General features: G+C 35.5%; 1 protein-coding gene and 1 pseudogene across 8 annotated transcripts in view; both read right to left on the bottom strand.

Moving 5' to 3' along the window:
* The window catches only part of RIMS2 (regulating synaptic membrane exocytosis 2), a 747502-nt gene that overhangs the window by 410766 nt on the left and 316769 nt on the right, over positions 1–19967 (bottom strand). The window lies entirely within an intron of this gene.
* On the bottom strand, positions 16177–16274 carry LOC114680548 (small nucleolar RNA U3; annotated as a pseudogene).

Genomic DNA, 19967 nt, shown 5'->3' with positions numbered 1-19967 from the left:
CCAAATAGCCAGAGCCGTCCTAAGCAAAAAGAACAAAGCTGGAGGCATCACACTACCTGACTTCAAATTATGCGATAATTGTACAGTAACCAAAACAGCATGGTACTGGTGCAAAAACAAACACATAGACCAATGGAACAGAAAGTAAAACTCAGAAATAAAGCCTCATACTTACAACCATCTGTTCTTTCACAAGGCTGACAAAAACAAGCAATGGGTAACGAACTCCCTACTCAATAAACGGTGCTGAGACAACTGGCTAGTCATATGCAGAGGAATAAAACCAGACTCTGACCTTTCACCATATATAAAAATTAACTCAAGATGGATTAAAGAGTTCAATGTAAGACCTCAAACTATTAAAATCCTAGAAGAAAATTAGAAAATACCCTTGTCAGCTCAGCCTTAGCAAAGAATTTTTGGCTAAATCCCCAAGAGTACTTGCAACAGAAACAAAAATTGACAAATGGTACCTAATTAAACTAAAGAGTTTCTGTATAGTAAAAGAAACTACTAACAGAGTAAACAGACTATGTGCAGAACAGGAGAAAATATTCACAAACTATGCATCAGAAACAATTCAACAAGCAAAGAAAAAAAATTAAAAGATTGGCAAAGGATATGAACAGACACTTCTCAAAAGAAGACATACAAGCAGCCAGCAAACATATGAAAAAAATGCTCAGCGTCACTAATCATCAGACAAATGCATTTTCAAAACCACATTGAGATACTTACTACTCCATGGCAGTCAGAATGGTTATTAAAAAGTAAGAAAAAGAAGATTTTTTGGTGAGACTGTGGAGAAAAGGGAACACTTACATACTGTTGATAGGAATGTAAGTTCAGCCACTGTGGAAAGCAGTTTGGAGATTTCTCAAAGAACTTAAGATAGAGTTACCATTTCACTCAGCAATCTGATTACTGGGTATACACCCAAAGGAAAATAGATCATTATACCCAAAAGACACATGCACTCATATGTTCACGGTAGTGCTGTTCACAAGAGCAAAGACAGAGAATCAACCATTGCCTATCAATGACAGATTGGATAAAGAAAATGTGGTACATATACATCATGGAATACCACATAGCCATAAAAAAGAAGTAAATCATGTCCTTTGCAGCAACATGAATAAAGCTGGCGGCCATAATCCTAAGTGAATTAATGCAGGAACAGAAAACCATATACTGTATGTTCTTACTTGCAAGTGGGGGCTAAATATTGAACACCCATGAACATAAACATGGGAACGATAGACACTGTGCTGTACTTGAGGCAGGAGGGAGAGAGTGAGGTTTGGGTCAAAAAACTACCTATTAGGTACCATGCTTGCAACCTGATTGCAATATACCCATTGAGGTATACTGCAATTGAGCACAAACGTGCACATGTACATCTTGTATCTTTTAAAAAATGTAAAAAAATAAAAGAAAGTGCTTTGTAACCTACAAAATTTAATTCTATTGTAATACTACCTATAATCTTAGTTTCAGACTTCAAATAAATGAAATCATTTTTAAATGTATTTAATTAATTCACGATTAAATTGTTAAAATTAGCCCCCAAGTCCCTATGTGAGTCCGTCGCTACTATATCCATACTACTTTCTTTTGTCACTGGCTTGCTTCTTAGTTTTATTAATGTTAATTCCCCTCAGGCAAACCAGCTTTTCTGACATAAGAGAAAAAACAGGATCCAATCTTGCTGGAAGTTGCAATCACAATCCTACGTTAAAATAGCCTCTTCACTCTCTAGGCAATGTTTTCTGGGGAGAGGTCATTAGTGTCTATCCCATCTTGGAGTAAGGGAGAAGAATACAGAAACTGCAGTGGAGGATTGGTCTAAATGTCTAAATGCCCATCTGCCTGAATACGATTTGTAGCATCTACACACGAGAGATACAGAAAGATGCAATCTAGCTGGTTCTAATTTTTTTTGTTGTTGTTCTTTACAGTGCTGAACCATAAAATAATTAATGATTTTTCTAAAAGTACAATTCATTTTCATATTCTACATGTCTTTGCACTGCAATAAAAAATATATGCAGCAAATGAAATCATAATATGAATAAAGTCCCATTTTGCATGTCAGTGCACGTAATTTGTTTGGTTTAATTTATTACAGTCGAAAAGTGTCATTCTTTGAAACTTAAACTTTTGAGTTGCCTCTGTGTGTGGGTGGGGTGTGTGTGTGTACATAGCATTCGTATAGACACAGGCATACACATCTATACATATACAATTGGTCTGCAGCTAGCAACTATAAGAATACTAAAATCAAACTATTTTCAGTACATAAAGATAAGGAAGAAAATATACTCTACTCTTAGTCATATATTTGAAATCTCACTGTTCTAACTATATAGAATATATATTTTTCATTTATGTTATTTTTCTTATATTCTTATTTTAAGGAATCACTCCTATATTATCAGATTTTTTTCATGTTTTATTGACAATATAAATATTTCTGAATCATCAAAATTATAAGGCAACTTAATATAAACTAGCAAAACATATAGCCTGTAATTCTTAATAGAAATACATTACCACATACGAATAGAACATTCACAACCATTTTAAAAACAAGTTACTTAACTCTAAGAATTATCAAAAAGAAAACTAGATATATAACATTTGATTATGTCTGGTCACTTCATTTCCCTTTTGATCTTCTATGTTACTTCATGAAGAAAAGTTTAAATAAATATTAATAGTTGTTCTCTAAGCACCTTTCCCATTATGCCTGAATATAAAAATTCACATGAGATTTGACAAAAATAATTTACAATGCAAAAACCATATGAGTTTGTAAGTTACTCTTCCAAAACTCCAACTAAGTGAATAATTAGGATATTCTTTAGCATTTATCTAAAAGTTATAAAAAGCTTTTCCCACTCAAGGACATCATAGATTTAACACAGGGAAACATATTTAATGCACCTTATACTCAATAATTGGTTGTCTTATCCAGTAGTGAATACTGGATAAGAAACATATAGGATTCTAAATATACTTTCAGATAAAGAAGATCATGTGCAACAGAGCAGATCTGGTACATTTCAATCATTCACATTAAAAATATATGACTTACCTACTAAACTCCAAGACTATTTCTTAGCTCTGTTCGTTTAAGAGTTGTAGCCAGAAATATAAATAAAAGGTAAAAGTACAAAGTCATAGTCATCCAAAAAGAATAGATGGCCACAAAAGATAAAGAGATTAGAACTAGGATGCCTCCAGTCTCTTCACCCTCAACCAAAACCACAGCATTTGGTCTCTGGCATTCATTGGAGAACTAAACAGGCACCAGGGAGCTACATTGGGAAGATGATCCTTCCTATCAGACAGTGTACTTAGCAGCCTCTGTAACAAGACTCCAAATAGCACAGGCACCAGAGGAAATCTACTGAGTTGTCAACGACTTGGGGACCCTGATCATGATAGAGTAAGAATTTTGTTTGACAATTTATTATCAATACCAAGTATATGTTATATTTTGAAATTATTCATTGCATAAGAATAATGTTTTCTTCAAATGGAATAGTATTTCATTCTTTTGTTCTACAAATAGAAGTCACAGATACAAATCTTGGAAATTTCTCTATTTGTGTAATATATAGTCATATGTAATTGAATAACCATATTTAAACAGTAAAGACTAGATTAGGAATATTACCTTAAATTATAAAGAATGATTTCTGGAGTGAAATAAAAGTGAGTGAAAACAAAAATGTTAATACTTTGTTAAATAAGATACTGGCAAACTTCCCAATATTCAATATTGTTTTCCTTCTAGTATGGAATCCATTCAGTAATTGTCTTGTACTACATCCATCCTCTTAAACAAAGTTACGTGTAAACAGCTATATTAGGACCATTTTTCTTTTTGACATTTTTCCTCACCAACTTACTCAATGACTAATATATCCACCTCCCTCTTTAGACAAAAGAGTTATAATATGGAAAAACACTGAAATTTTTATAATATGGTAAAACACTGAAATCTGTAGAGAGTTCCTAAGCCACAGTATTTCAGGAAGATATACATAATTTTTGTTTCTCCTTATGGTAGAGACTATTAATGTCCTTTTCTGATACCCTTTACCAGTCTTATGAATCCCTCCCGCAGCTGTTGTGAGTGTTGGCTACAATAATGGTAAACATTTTCCATTCTCCAGAGAACTGGCCCCCTCAACTAACAGAAGTCACCTCCACTGGAAAGTAGCACTGCTATTCCCTCCCCAGGTATGGTTTAGAGCTAATGACCTACTGATATGGTGATACCAAAGTTGGCCACCCTTGCTTCAAAGGAAAAAACAGTGCCTTGCAATTTACTTTCAAAAAAATAACTCTCCAAAATACACACTTCCCCATACACAAACAGCGAGGATTAGCCAAGGCAAGGCTTTACCTGAGACCACATGCTTCCTCAGCTCTTTTCTCATTCCTGTCTTGCTTCCATCACTTCCTTAAAGATTTTTCCTGAAGAACATTCCTTCATTAAATCATGTGTACAGAAATCCCTGTCTTAAGCTCTGTTTCTAATGAACTTGACCTAAGACAATGCCAGGAGTGAGCCTAGAGACAGACACTAGGAAGGAAATTCTGGAGTTGGATTACTTGCTGGCCAACTAGAAATGAACACCCCATCACTGCTGTAAGTGGAATGAATATGTCCGTGGTCCCTGCCACACAGTGGTAATGCAACTGCTAAGATTTTCACCTATACTGAATTGGAATAGATTATAGGTAGCAAGGGATACACTGGATTATGTGGTATCTATCATTTCAAAGGTATGGGAGAAACAGTAATTGTAAAAGACTAGAATTAGATGGTCATTGCTGAATGCCAAACTGATGCATTACAAATTAAGAATGACAAGGTCAGGGAAGTCATCCACTAATATAAAGCAAAGTATGAGAGTCAAAAGGCCTCTCTAGCATTGTTTAAAGGGTTCTTCATCTCTTAAAGTTAGAAAGAAGATAGAGCTAAAGACTAGTCACAGAATTTAATTATAATATTGAGAGAACTTCAGAGAAGGCTAAATTCTCAGCCTAAGCAATTCTTCTATGCTAAAGTGAGGGTCCTGTCAGAGTAGGGCCCAGAGCAAAACCAGAGATCCACAATTGGTCCAGAACATGATACAATCCCATATAACCCATGGTACTAGAGACACCTGTGGTAGAACAACATAAACCCATAGGGTTCTAGAATAGAGCTAACTGTCAAAGCAGAAAACCATTCATGTCATGTAGTCGGGGTAAAAATGGAACATCTGATCTCAAGACATCAAGTGACTATGAATCCAGAAGCACCCATCATGAAACCTATCAAATCATAAGACCAGACAGACTCAGCCGCATTCCATTTCTAATAAAATGGAAGTAGCTGATCTGGGCCTCGGGTTGAGCAGGTCCAGATGGGACAAGGAAGATGCCCAAAACATGTGGCTCAGACAACCAAGTTACTTAACACTATTGCATCCATGCTGCCTCTGAAGTTCATATCCACTTGAAGAAAAAAGAAAAAGGCCAAGCTTGGATAGTGAATGGATCAGCTCAGTATGTGAGTGTAAACTAAAAATGGAGTGCGTCTTCACTTCAGCCCTGTTCAGTGTTGGCCTTGAAATAAAGTAATGAGAAGAAATCCTCCCAATAAGCAGAGTTTCAGTTCACAAACTGGTTATCCATTTTGTGTAAAAAGAAAAGAAGCCTGAGGTCTTAACACATATGGACAGGAATAGTGGTGAATAGCTTAGCTGATTGATCGGGGGCTTCTGGAAATTAAGAAAAGGAGTTCTAATAAACAGGCATGTGGATGGACCTTTGGGAGTGGGCTGAGGGTGTGTGGATCCTTGCATTACATACTTACATGTACCAGGGAAGATCTACACAAGAGGTATTAAATAACCAAGAAAACCAATGAATTCATCATGAGATATCTGCTGGTCTCTGTCCTCACCAACTCCACCCACCTCCATAAGTAGAATAAAGCCATACTGACAGATATGTAGGCAATGCATGTGCCCAACAGCATATTCTACTCCTAACATGATGTATATAACGCTTGCTTCTGCTGAAAGCCTCATCTGTCAATCACAGACCCCTCCCCAACCTCAACATGATTCCACCCTTCAAGGAAACAACTGGACATCTGGTGATAAGTTGGCCGCACTAGATACCTTCTACCTTATAAGGGCCAATAATTCATTCACACAGATATAAAGAGGCATTCCAAGTATGAGTTTGCCTTTCCTGCCCAAAGCACCTCAGCAAGTACCTTTATACATGTGCTCATAGACTGCCTGCTTTACCTACATGGGATACCACATATTTAAGACAAAGCAAAGGAAATATGTTTCTTTGTAGTGTTACTGCAGTAAAAACACTAACTATAAGATCCACTGATCCTACCACATACTGTGCCATCCAGAACTCTTCAGTCTGATACAGCAGTAAAATGCCCCATTAAACATGTAGCTAAGACTCTGCTTAGAGTGGACACTTTGCAGGATGGGACACTATCCTTCAGGACATAATATATTCCCTAATTCAGTGGTTATCATAAGCTGCTATGCCCCGGATATGTAGAATTCACGGATCTAAGAACCAAGGGAGAGAAGTAGGAGTGGCACCACTAACCATTACTGCCAGGTATCCACTTGGGAAATCTGTACAATACTGTTGCTTCAGGCTCTGTGAATCAAGAAATCCTGGTTCCTAAAGTGGGGGATGCTTCAACAGGGGACACATAAAGCTATGGCTACTGCCCGGTCACTGTGTGATCCTTGTGCCAGAAAAAATAATAATCATCACACTGGCATTAGTAATTGACCCTGATCACTGTGAGCAAGTAACAGAGCTGCTACAATTCAGGTTAGCCATTGGAGTGACTTGTTATTCCCAAGTCACGCTGCAACTATAAATGAGAAACCATAAGTACATGATGACAAGGAGCTCAGACTCTGCAGGGATGAGGATCTGAATCAATCTACCAGGTAAGTCATCTAAATCAGTAAAAGTGGAAAAAATATAAATAAGTGTCAGTTAAGGTCAAAAGATCAGAGACAAGTTTTAACAGAAATTGTGAGCATAGAATCCTGGAGGACCTGTGCCTGAATAGAGTAAATTTAATTATCAGAGGCAACTGGCTCTGACTGGTACAAAGGGTACACTAATGTACACATTGTTGGTGGCTTATCCAAATCCCCTTTATCTGGATAGTGCACTCATCTTCCAGCTGCTGTGAATATTGGCTGCTAATTGCACATAGTATCCCTGTTCTCCAAAGAAATAACCTCAAATGATAACCATCTCATGTAGGAGGTTACCCTCAGCCCAAGGATAGCTCTGATAGGGGTATAGAGATAAGAGAAAAAACTGAGGAATGACTTATGCTCAGAGTCCTTCACCCCCAAGGCTAGGCTTAACCTGAAACCATGCCCTTGACTAGTTCTTCTTTCCCTATCCTGCTTCACTCCATTCCCTTACAGTTTATTCCTGAAGAGCATTCCCACTATAAAGTATATGCACCTGAATTCTTATCTTAAGCTCTGCTTCTAGGCAATACTCCTCTTTTTCTTTCTTTTTCTAAGCCTCAGCATAAATTCAAATGAACTGGAATTTTCAAGCACAAGGCAGTAAAAAGAAAATAGACTTCAAGATTAATATTAATTAAATATCAAAATTCTGACTTATAGTCCTCAGGCCCCAAATTTCATGCAACCTTAATTAAAAAGAAGTGACACAGCCAGTCAACTGCAAATGACTTTTCAAATGGGCAGAATTGAGGTGAAACAAAAGGCCTAGTTTAAGAATGGTTTGTTTGAATACAAGTTTTCCTTGTAGTTAAGGTCACAGGTAAGTATTAGTTCTTCAAGAATAGAGACCCTTAGTATCTTTTTCCCTACCTTCCTCCTCAGTGCCAAAAAAGAACTTGGCAAGTTGTAGGTACTTAAGTATTAGTTCAAAGAACAAATAAAAAGCACTGGATAAATAGCGGCCTTTGTTTGAAACAGGTGCTTTTTAATTTTCCCAGGAAGAAAATAATGGACACACAGCAACCTAGACAGGACTTAACAAAATTTATTACCTACACCAAGGTCAAGGTTCTCAAATAAAATTAAAGGATATAATCAAGTTTTTGTCTAAGGTTGTGCAAGTCTCTGCAAAAGTGGAAAAGCCGAGAAGAAACAGTCTGTATGGAATCAGTTGTAGAAGAAAAAGGCAGATAGCACTTCAATTGGTATATAACACAAAACAAATTGAAAAAAACAGGAAAATGAACAAAGCAGTAAGGGACAAATTGAAAGAAAATTTCAATTTGAAATTTTTGAGGTGAAGTGCAAGTAACATTTATGTCATTTGATTTGATCAAATCCCTCTATTACTCTTGCCATAATGAAAAAATACCTAGGGCCCAGGGCTGTCTCAATGCAGTTAAAAATCAGGAAAACAGGCCAGGCGCGGTGGCTCACACCTGTAATCCCAGCACTTTGGGAGGCCGAGTGGGCAGATCACCTGAGGTCAGGAGTTCGAGACCAGCCTGGCCAACATGTTGAAACCCCGTCTCTACTAAAAAATATATATATATATATAGAAAAATTAGCCAGGCATGGTGGTGGGCGCCTGTAATCCCAGCTACTCAGGAGGCTGAGGCAGGATAATAGCTTGAAACCAGGAGGCGGGAGATTGCAGTGAGCTGAGATCGCGCCACTGCACTCCAGCCTTGGCAACAGAGTGACTCCATCTCAAAAAAAAAAAAAAAAAAAATTTCAGAAAAATAGTTACCAAACATTCCTAAAAAGGCTAAAATTCTCTATCACCTTGCTTGCTCTTTCCTTTCTTGCATTTTTGATGTTTTAGTTAGTAGTCAGCATATTCAAATCCGCAGCCTCTACTTACGCTTCTTTCACTTAACTAATCATTATGATTCTTTCTGGACAGTATTACTCCACTAATATCAACATGCTAGCATAAGACTACCATAGTAGAAATTTCCTAATTAGGAATAGATGAAAAAGAGGAAAGAAAGCATTTCAAGAGAAACTAAAAGAGTCACGATAAAGAAAATAAGGAAAGTACTGCAACTAAAGAAAGTACTCAAGATCCAGTTAGCAACTATAAAAAGAAGCAAAGCAGGCAAACAAGAATACAGAATCAGAAAAAAAGAGAAGCGTTAGGGAAGGTAACTTATATAAAACTTTAAAATGTGACATTTCCTTACAGACAACTCACAGCAAACTAGGAATACATAAAATCAACATTGCCATAACTCACAAGAAACAGACTATGGGACCAGGTATAAGCTTAACAAAAGATGAAACTGAATACAAAAACCTCATGACTAGGGATAAACCACTGAATGTGGCTTATCCTATAGGTTATTAGAATTTATGTTCAGAAAGGGGTTCTTGTTTAATAAATGCAGAGCTACAAAGAAATACGAAAGCTAAAAATTCCATATATGATTATATATGACAAATGAATGGAAATATGAAAGAAAATCAGAGTATAAAATAATATGGCCCTCCATATTATTAAAAGCAAAGTTCTTCAAAGAAATTGCTGCCTCCTCATATTTACAGCAGAAAGTTTATGTCCATATGAAGATTTATAAGTAAATATTCACAGCAACTTTAACACCAAAAATGTAGAAAAAAACCAAGGTGCCCATCAACAGGTGAACAGTTATACAAATTCTGGTATATCTATATAAGGGAATACCAATGCTCAGTAATGGATTTAAAAATAAATGAAGAATAAATTATTTATACATATAATAACATGGATGAATCTCAAACTCATCACACTAAGTGAAAGCTGTCAGATTTTTAAGAGTACATAATATAATTTTATTTACATAAAACTCATACTAACATAGGACAGAAAGCACATCAGTGGCTACTCAGGGATAGAGCAGAGCAGAGATGGATAGGAAGCAGGAATTATCAAGGGGTTAAACAAGAAACTTTCAGCAGTTGTATTGATGCTATATTACCTTAACTATGGTGATGTTTCCACAGGTGAATACTTGTGTATATTTGTGTATTTTACATATGTTCAGTTTATTGCATATCAATTATACTTCAATAAGCTATTTTAAAAATCCAGGTCTCTCTCCAACTTCAAATTTCATGCTCTACATTTAAATGATATCCTACCTCTTTAATATGAAGCTAAGTGATCAACAAAATTGCATGGAAAGATGCTCAACAAATAATAAATCTATTTCCTCTTCCCCATTCTTGTCTCAGAGAAGAATCTGCCATAGTAAGGTATTAATCGGAATCCATGTTGGCATTTGGGATTAAGACCTGTGGACTTCATGATCTTCCTATTCTATTCAAATATGAACTACCACAAAAAACTAGAGATGTTGTCTTAGGCTGTTGCTCTTCCCAACCTTTACCCCACATATGCTAAGTTCCTACAGTGTGGGAACTTTCAAGCCCTTTTTCTTATACCTAGCAAAAAGCATATTTGACATGTATCTGGCTATGAAAAACTACATAATTTTAAGTCAGAGCACCTGGGTTTGGGTCCTAGTTTCTGCCAGTTGTGAAATCATGGGCATATTACTTACTTATCTAAACATAATTTCTAAAACCTGTAAAATGATGACAGTATACTAATACTACATGATTTAGAGAGTCATAGTAATGATTATCTAAGATAAGTGAAAGTACTGATTAATTGTAAGGCATCAAAATATTAGTAAGCATTACAATTGTTTTAAAATAATTTTCACTAGTAATAACAGGTAGGGATAGTAGTAATTAAGGTGGCAGTTTCCTAATAATGAAAGAATTATAGATCATTTCTCCATATCTTCTGCTTTTCCTACCACATTGGCTACAGAAATCAAGTATACCCATAAAAAAGGAGAATGGTACAAAGTGATATAAAAAAGTGATGTACAAGCAAGAGATTTTGGATGTGTAAAAAGTGTTTTTAAAAAGGATCTTTGACTATTCTCCACAAAACTTGCTTAAAATTGAAGTGATTGTAGGTTTAACTTTCACAAGCAACAATAAAATTGTATAATTTTGAGAATAAGATAAGATTTTATTTTGTTAAAAAACAAAGACTTGACAGAAATAAGGAAACTAAGAAAACTTATTTTTCCACAAAAAAAAATTAAAAAATAATCTTGAAGCTAGAAGTTTACTCTATTAGGAGCTGGAAAATGCTGAAATGCTGAAGTATGTTGAAAAGCATTTTAAAATGCAACGAAGTCAATAAAGTAATATTCTCCTTAAAAATTGAATATTTTTACTGAGTGGCAAACAGAAAGAATAGCTAAGGTAGAAGAAAAAGGTAATAGGGAGAAGCAGAAACAAAAGACAGATAATTTCAGTAATATGAAAGAAAAAGACTAGAGAATAACCTCTCATTCCCTGTCTCTTCTTAACCAAAAAGCACTGAAAAATGTTCAAAGAAAATAAAAAGTGAAGGTATTTGCAGGTTTACCATTTTTAGGAAAAAATAAATTTATAAAAACTACAAAGAAAAGTTACTAACAAAGTGGCTTTATTTCTATATGATGACTTTCAGAGCCAATGACATTATCAAAGAAGAGGAGTGAGCTTGAGATATAACTTAGAAAGATTTTTTTAAAAGAGAGACTTGAAAACTAAGACTAAATACAGTTCAAGAAAAGAATCATAACCAATCTTCAAGACTGATGAACCATATCTGGGACTGACAGTTCAGTTTGAGTACAGCTGAAGTGAATCTCTTAAAACCTTTAATGAAATATGGAAATAGAAGAAAACTAAACTGACTACAATATTTTCCTCTTTTCAAAATACAAGGTACTAGAAGCTGCTAAGCACACTAAAAATACAGCACATTTCTCACAGATATTACCTTATAAAAACTGGTGAAAGTAATTAAAGACACACAAACAAGGATGTCTTAAAAGGAAAATGTATTTGTCCATTTTCACGCTGCTGATAAAGACATACCTGAGACTGGGCAGTTTACAAAGGAAAGAGGTTTAATGGAGAACTCACAGTTCCACGTGGCTAGGGAAGCCTCACAATCGTGGCGGAAGGTAAGGAGGAGCAAGTCACATTTTATGTGAATGGCAGCAGGCAAATAAAGCTTGTGCAGGGAAACTCCCCTTTTTAAAATCACCAGATCTCGTGAGACTTATTTGCTATCATGAGAACAGCATGGGAAAGACCTGCCCCCATAATTCAATTGCTCCTACTGGGTCCCTCCCACAACACATGCGAATTCAAGATGAGATTTGGGTGGGGATACAGCCAAACCATAGCAGAAAGAAAATTCAAATCATGCCACAAAAAAGTTATTTTAATTACAACAATCATAAATTTTTATAAGATTCTGAAAGATTATATAAAAGACAAATAATTATTAATAGATATGCCATAGTATCATGTGGTAAAACTCATTCCTATAAGAGAAATAATAAGGTAGTTTTCACCATAGTTATGATAAAGTATTATTGATGGGCAATATGCACTACTCTATTATAGTGTGACTTCAAAAGAATAATCACTTCGCTCCCTAAAAAACTTTGAAGAAAACCATTAATTCAAAGAGCATATATGCCTAGGAATAAGAGGAATATGAGGGAAAAGTCTCAAACAGACACATTCTCAAAAAACATAATCAATATCCTTCCTTTAAAAGTTACTGAAAGCATTCACTGTCTGCTGAAAAATAAATTACATTTAAGAAATCAAGAACAGACAGGCACAGTGGTGCACGCCTGGAGTGCATAATATGCCTGGAGTGTATATTAGCAAGGCTGAGGCAGGGCGATTGCTTGAACTCAGGAGTTCAAAATCCAACCAGGGCAAGATGGCAACACCCTGTCTGTTTAAAACCAAAAAGAAATCACGAACAATGAAATTGTTGGAGTTAATAACTAGAGAAAGCAGGCACAGAAACAGAAGCACTAAATTCTCATGAAAATATATCGATTTATCCTTGATTAATAATTAAATGATCTTGTGGGCTGAATTGTATCTACTCAAAATTCATGTTGAAGCTCTAACTCCCAGTATCTCAGAATCTGACTGTATTTGGAGATAGGACCTTTAAAGAGGTGATTAATTAAAAGAAGACCATTGGGGTGGGTCCTAATCCAATCTAACTAGTATACTTATAAGAAGAGGAAATTTGGACAGAGACACTAAGGATTGTGTACAAGGAGGAAAGATCAGTGAAGACATAGCAGGAAGGCAGCTATCTGCAAGATTAAGGAGCTAGGCTTCAGAAGAAACCAAACCTCCTCCTAACACCTTGATCTCGGACTTCTAGAATCCAAAACTGTGAGAAATTAATTCCTGTTGTTTAAGCCACCCAGTTTATGGTACACTTTGTTGTGGCAGCCCTAGCAGACTAATACAGATGAGTAAATGTTTAAATTTTTTTAAAAACTTCTATAACAACCAATGAAATTACAAATAGGACAATATGAAAGCAATCAATGACAATGATGAAAAGCAATTCTAGGTGTTCATGGTAGAAACGTAATTACCTTTTGGGAAAGCAATTAGACAGTAAGTCTTAGAAAAGTTGATACATTTTGACACAGTAATTAAACATCAAGAAATCTTTCAGAGTGAAATCCTGAATAAAAGAAAAGGCTTAATCAGTAAGAAGCAGTAATAATTGATAATAATTAATTTATTATAAGTTATTATTTATTTAGTGTTTGTTATTTGCGAGGCCATCTTCTAAATCTTCATAAAATTCATTCCCACATTTTTATTTTTAGTTATATTTAAAATTATAAAGCCCAAAGCAATTGCTGTTAACATTTTGCTACAGTTTCTTTAGTTTCTTTAATTCTTCTTTCTATGCCTTTTTATTTCTTATATGTAAAACAAAAACAAAAAGTATAATTGTATTTTTTTCACTTAATATGGATGAAGGCAGTCAAAAAGCATTATTCTAATATCAAATAACTGAAATTATAAAAGCAGCCAATAGAAAACTAGGGTTTTGCTTTATGTGCCAGATTTTATGAACATACCTAAAATGAGGTTAAGCTCTATTCTTCTGATTACCATAATCTCATACATATTTGGTTGCTTTTGTTTCTTTTTCACTTCAATTATAGTTACACTAGAAGTAGACTTAGTGCTGAATAAGTGTAAGACATAAAGCTATCTATTTCCTTCTTTTTTTTTTTTTTTTTAGACAGAGTCTCACTTTGTCACCCAAGCTGGAGTGCAGAGGCGCGATCTCAGCTCACTGCAACCTCTGCCTCCCGGGTTCTAGCAATTCTCCTGCCTCAGCCTCCCAAGTAGCTGGGATTACAGGTGTGTGCCATCACACCCGGCTAATTTTTGTGTTTTTAGTAGAGACAGGGTTTCGTCATGTTGGCCAGGCTGGTCGATGTAAAGCTATTTCTTAATGGCAATCCTCAAATGTCTACAGATGTGTAGCCAAGGGTAACCACAAACAGGATTCAAGCAAAATAGGTAGAAGCAGTTTGAGAGTTTCAAACAGATGCTAAGAGACTTCTGATACATCAGAACCATCTGTAAGATTTTACGGAGTAAAATGTCTAGCTGATTGAGTTAACAAGGCTCACCTGCATTTCTGGAGCTACATGTACATTGGACAGTACTATCAGGCTGTGAAGATTGAAATTCTTACGATGATTCACCTGGTTGTACTCTGTTGCTGATAACGGTCATTTACACCAAGACAGAAAATCATCAAGTCTAGATTTTTCGATGTTTAATAAAAAAGATGTAAAAAGAGATATTTATAAAGTAATATTATGTATGAGAGAAAGTAGGGAAACATTCTTCTGAGCTAGTAAGAAAAAAAAGCAGCAATTTCAGATCTTGAAATACATTTTAGAGACTTGGCATTTATTATTTCTGGATATAAAAGTCAAAAAGGAATTAATTTCCTGATAAAAATGTATGGAGAGGGAGGACACATGACACTAATTAATTGGCAATAAATAAATAATTCCTTAACAACAGCATTAAGGACCTAGATGAGCTCAGAGAGCCTAATTTGTTTTCACTACAGCAATAGTTTTCTCTGGCAATACTTAGCAATCTGGAGACTTTATCAGTGAAAATACCCTGTGCTCTTTAAGTCCTGCTCTGTAAACTACACCTAGCATTCCTGCCTGTTTCAAAGCTCTTCCTTCACTGATGCAGGAAGGTTTTATACATTGTTTTGGTATTTTAAAAAAAGGAAAAGAAAGAAATTTCTGAGTACGTTCACTTCAGATACACTTATTCTATAATTTTATTTTTGTCAAAATAACAAGTGTACCTTCCAGCAGCTGCCTGGTTTAAATTTTCCAACTTTTTAATTAAGGTTTTGCTCTTGAACCATTTCATTCCCACAGTATACAGCGAATACACTGAACTGTCATTGCCTTAAAACTAACTGGAAAATACCTCAGTATTATTTCCTAAAGTTAACATATGAACGAAAAGTATCCACGAGAAGTTCCTACATACGTGCAACAGAAAACATGCACAAAAAAATGTTCACAGCAGCACTTTTACAGTGCCAAAAGCATGGAAACAACCCCAACAATCTCTCTGTGGGAGAGTGGATTAAAAACTGTGATACACTCAAACTCTAAAATATTATAAAGCAGTCAAAATAAATGAATTACCACAACCCACAACAATATGAATGCAATGTAAAATTAGTGGGAAAATAGAAAAATGCCTTTTTATAAAGATGAAATAACCAATGATTTTTAGAAATACATATAAGAAACCTGTATAAGAGAAAAAACAGGAATGATGAACTTGGGGCGGAATATCATGATAGCCACAAACTGAAGGAGTCAAGGAAATGATTGCCAAGGTTCTAGCTCTTGCTTGATAGGGTAGTTTCATGGATGTTTATTACATTATGAAATAATTAACAGGTTCCCGAGTAGCTAGTATTAGGTTTGTCTTCTGTTTATAAACAACTGTAAAACTGGGCAGAATATGAAACAATCACTTTAATGTGTTGGACAAGACAGAACATAAGGCTAAGATTCTTAAGAAAGCGGTAAGCTTCACATTAGCTTTCCACCTGGAAACAATCTTCCAACTGTAGTATTAGGAACTGGAGTCCAAGCAGAAAGTATTGGTTTCACAGAGCATAAGAAGCACAGTCTGGTGTTAAAAATAGAGATTAAAATTCAGGCTTGTTAAGACAGCTAGAATTTTGTTTTTGTTTTTGTTTTGCTCTACACATTCATAGAAACTTCTTTAGTAATGAACTGTAGAAATAATCCCTGAAAGTATGGTCTTGGCAGCTAGAATTTTTGATGCAAAGTACTAGGACAAAAGAGAGCTAAGTGAAAAAGCTCCAGAAATAGGAATAGAAGTTTTGCTCTGTTCCTGCCCAGACTCTAAGCAGTACATATGCAGGCTCTCTGGAGCCTGGCAGACTGCACCTGCTGAGGGCTGAAAGTTGAAGAGAAATTTCAGAAGTCACACCCTACTATAAAACTCTCTGATCAAGCAAGCTTGGAGAGATATTTGTGAAAAATTCCGGGGCATTCAGTTGAGGCCTCACAAAGGCCACGCATTAAGAGTAAAAAAACCATACCCTAGAAGTAAGGGCTGTGCCCTATGACAAAGAAAAAAAAAAAAAAAAGAGGACTCTCCAAATAAAGCCTAAAACCAAACTTTGACAAGATTGAGGTGATCCTCCTTAATTTAACTTCCTGACACAATCAAAATTAGCATCCTCAAGATGAAAAGGTAACATAAAAATTCTATAATACATCATTTAGGTGTTTACCCTACAAGACTATGTTACAAGACATCCAAGGAAGCAAGAAAATTAATCTATAACCATGAGAACACAGAGTCCATAGAAGCATTAGAAACAGTCCTACAGATGACCAGAATGTTGCAACTAGCAGAGAGGAGCTTTAAAATAACACAATGAATATGTAAAAGGATTTCGTGGAAAAGTGGATAAAGTAGGAAAACAGATGGGGAATTTCAGCAGATTAATAGGAACTTTAAAAAATGACAATTCTAGAAGCGAAACATGCAATAATAGAAGTGTAGAATACACTGCACATGATTAACAGTAGAATGAAATAAAATCAAAGGTAACCTACACCTTCTGCCTATCCAAAATATATGTAACTTTTGAGAAGTAATAGAATGGTAGACACTCTGACATTATTTGACATTATTATATAATAGAGTGAGAGATGTTGAGATTGACATCTGTGTTCTCACAAATCACATGATGAAAACAAAAGCTACCTAATAGTTTAGTCTTGTTGAAACCAATATGGATAATAAATTATGCTTAGAGGCAGGAAATATTACTTTAAAATTGAGACTATTTTCTTTGGCTTCTCCTTTTGCTATAATGCTGTAGGGTCATGTGCCTCAGGAAAACAGCTGTATTAATTCTAAACCACAATTTCTAATGACTTTTGCTTACATGTAGTTTAAACCTTGCTAGCAGAAAAGGAAGTGAGAAGGATTTCAAGCAGGTGAAGGATCTGATATGCTATTGCTGGCTTTGAAAATAGAGGGAACAAGGCCTGGCGCAGTGGCTTATGCTTGTAATGTCAGCACTCTGGAAGGTGGAGGTGGGTGGATCTCTTGAGCTCAGCAGTTTGAGACCAGCCTGGGCAACATGGTGAAACCCCATTTCTACAAAAAATACAAAAATTAGCCAGGCATGATGGCTTGTACCTATAGTCCCAGCTATTTGGGGGCCTGAGGCGGTAGAATCACTTGAGCCAGGGAGGTCAAAGCTGCAGTAAGTGGAGATACTGCCACTGCACTCCAGCCTGGCCAGATCATGGGAGGGAGACACACTGTCTCAGAAAAAAAAAAAAAAAAAAAAAAAAGAAAGAAAGAAAGAAAGAAAGAAAGAAAGAAAGAAAGAAAGAAAGAAAGAAAGAAAGAAAGAAAGAAAGAAAGGAAAGAAAGGAAAGAAAGGAAAGAAAGGAAAGAAAGGAAAGAAAGGAAAGAAAGGAAAGAAAGGAAAGAAAGGAAAGAAAGGAAAGAAAGGAAAGAAAAGAAAGAGAAGAAAAGAAAAGAAAAGAAAATGTGGGGCACTATGAGGCAAGTAATGTTAAGAATCCTCTAGAAGCTGAGAGCTGTCCCCAGCTAAGAGCCAGTAAGGAAACAGTTACATCAGCACATAACTGTGAAGAACTGGGTTCTGGCAGCAATCTGAATTGTTTGGAAGTACAATTCAGATAAGTGCCAATGCTAGTCCACACCTTGATTTCAACCTTGTGAGACACTAAGCAGGGAACTCAAACAAGCCCACCTGGACTTCTGACCTACAGAACTGCAAGACAGTAAACAGGTGGAGTGTTTTAAACCACCAAGCTATGGTTATTTATTAGACAACATTAGACAACTAACATATAGTGCATTTGTATTAAGTGTTTTATAAAGTAATGAATCTTCTTTGTATTAACCGTCATAAAAAACTATGTAGAGAAAATTAAAAGATTCGTGCGTTCATGCAGGTGAACAATTCCATATAATCTGTGCACTGTACAATCAAACCGTGGTACCACTTTTCATCGAAACTGCTCATCTATACATTTGTTGCAACGCCAACACTAAAAAATACAAATAAGAATGTCCTTAGTTGTGTGTGTTTCATGGGAAATATGGTAATATTTTTTAAAGCACACATTTCTCTATGTGTATTTTCATCATCAGATTTACATTTTGTGCAAATAGTTTTTATAACAAGCTGTTCAACTTCTCTAGAAAAGGTAGTGTGTCCTATTTTTATGTTCATCATGTTTTGTTCTAAAATTAAGATATAACTCAGAAAGACCCAAAAAATTATTGTAGAGAAACTTATTGCAAAAAATACATTGTGTGGCATAGGAAATTTTATTTATTTATTTATTTAGAGATGGGGTCTCAGTCTGCCACTTAAGCTAAAGTGCAGTGGTGCAATCATGTCATGGCTCACTGCAGCGTTCAATTCCTAGGCTCAATGATCCTCCTGCATCAGCCTCCCAAGTAGCTGGGATGACAGGTGCACACCACCATGACTGGCTATTTTTTTTTCTTTCTTTCCTTGTTTTTGTAAAGAGGGGGATCTCACAATATTTCCCAGGCTGGTCTCAAACTCCTAGCCTCAAGGATCCTGCTGCCTGGGTCTCCCAAAGGGATGGGATTACAAACACCACGCCCAGCTGGAAAACATATTAATTTAAAAGATCAGCCACAATTTTAAGTAATTATCATAAAATTCTTCAGCACACACTTTCCATTTCTTATACTGTGATGGACACCAGTTGAAGATCAATTGATCAATTAATTTCATCTTTAACCTACTCATTCTCACTACAACCCTAAATCAAATTTCCTTTAAAAATTCCCTGTGAAAATTGTCTTTGTAATGGATGCCTACCCAGTTAGAAGGTAATGAAAATGTACGATAGATTTTTGTCTCTTCGTTTTATCTTATCAGAAGTTTTCTTTTAAAATTAGATCAGTCACATCAATCTTGCATTTTCTGTGAAGAAAGCCTTTGCATATCTTGCTCATGTTTTGTCATTAGCAACAGTCACTAGAATCTAGATGAAGTAAAGTAGTAAAGAAAGAATATTTAAATGTTATATATTCTTAGTATACTCTGATAATATAGTGATTATTTAATTAGGACATACAGTTCCAAATCAGCCACTGAACAACAGGCTAACCAATGATATTTAGAAAAGCGCAACAAATTATAAAGAATGAAGCTGAGGATTACAGAAGAAGCTACATATATAATTCCCACCAGCAAGTATAGGATCAATACAACTTAAAATATAAAAGAACAGATTCCTTTTTTTGATAATGGCCAATCAGCTTTGCTCAAGCTAACCTTGCCAGAGATGGTAAGTAAAAATCCTGGACAAGGTATGAACACACAACTATTTGAGGCCCTCAATAACAAAAAGACAAAAAATACTGGAGAGCAATTGATTCTTGGAGGAAGATGACACC

Source organism: Macaca mulatta, chromosome 8 (assembly GCF_049350105.2).
Source record: "Macaca mulatta isolate MMU2019108-1 chromosome 8, T2T-MMU8v2.0, whole genome shotgun sequence".
Classification (NCBI taxonomy): domain Eukaryota; kingdom Metazoa; phylum Chordata; class Mammalia; order Primates; family Cercopithecidae; genus Macaca; species Macaca mulatta.
The sequence above is the reverse complement of the archived record's forward strand: the minus strand, read 5'-3'. Positions and strand labels throughout refer to the sequence as shown.